The sequence below is a fragment of the Anoplopoma fimbria genome, unplaced genomic scaffold (assembly GCF_027596085.1).
Source record: "Anoplopoma fimbria isolate UVic2021 breed Golden Eagle Sablefish unplaced genomic scaffold, Afim_UVic_2022 Un_contig_2338_pilon_pilon, whole genome shotgun sequence".
Lineage (NCBI taxonomy): Eukaryota > Metazoa > Chordata > Actinopteri > Perciformes > Anoplopomatidae > Anoplopoma > Anoplopoma fimbria.
Genome location: NW_026552364.1, coordinates 1 through 853, shown reverse-complemented (window position 1 = coordinate 853; position 853 = coordinate 1). Strand labels below are relative to the sequence as shown.

The window sequence follows — 853 nt, the reverse complement described above, 5'->3', positions numbered from 1 at the left end:
GAATGGCAAAGCCTGCCAAAAATAAGTTCAACTCATTGGTGTTCCTCTCACGGAAGTCTTTAGTAAAAAGTGCTAAATTGTGCCATGAAGAGAAACTGTGCGGCATCACTTCGTGGAGATGAAGCTGCAGGAGACACCAGTCGTCCCAGCTGCAAATCTCTCATGGTGAGCCTCCAGTCGGACGTGATGCGCGTTCCAAATTCCAAGCCACACCATTCCACTACTCCCTTTATTTCCTTCTTTCTTTACTCACATACACAGCCTCGTGTCTTGCATTAAAAGAGTTTGATGTTTTGTTGTTCACAAGTCATTGAAGGGTGCACCGTTCCTGGCGATGCTGCAATACCAGGTCAATGCGTGGAGTGAACGGAGCAAGCCCCTTTTTCATCTCCCAGTGCTAAAAATCTGCTTAATAAGTTATCCTCATATAGAGGACATATCAGATATTAAACTGATAAGAACAGATACTACACTTGATCTTAGCCAAAGGCCGGCGATGATCCCCAACTGTTTGCTGCCCGTGTCAACCGGCACACCGTGTCGCTTGTCATGGTGCAGTACTTTCAATTGGGCATTGCGGGGATGCTGCTTAGCACAACTGACAGGCCCTACAAGGTCAAGCACACTTGTCTTGTTAAAATCAGCTTCTATTCTTTTGACAAGTACACAAGGCTCAGCCGAATGGCAAAGCCTGCCAAAAATAGGTTCAACTCATTGGTGTTCCTCTCCGGAAGTCTTTAGTAAAGGCGAAAGACTTGCGTTATGAAGAGAAACCAAAGTAAGTACCGCCCCGGTGAGAGCAGCCAGAGACACCAGTCGTCCCAGCCAAAACTCGCCCCGCGGTGAGCCTCAG

General features: G+C 47.5%; 2 non-coding genes across 2 annotated transcripts; both read right to left on the bottom strand.

The window, feature by feature from the left end:
• Positions 1-312: 312 nt before the first annotated feature.
• Positions 313-501, bottom strand: LOC129115927 (U2 spliceosomal RNA). The gene has a single exon (XR_008533306.1). It is a non-coding gene; the product is annotated as a U2 spliceosomal RNA (small nuclear RNA).
• A 171-nt stretch (positions 502-672) lies between these two features.
• LOC129115928 (U5 spliceosomal RNA) lies at positions 673-782 on the bottom strand. Its single transcript, XR_008533307.1, has one exon. It is a non-coding gene; the product is annotated as a U5 spliceosomal RNA (small nuclear RNA).
• Between the last annotated feature and the right edge of the window lie 71 nt (positions 783-853).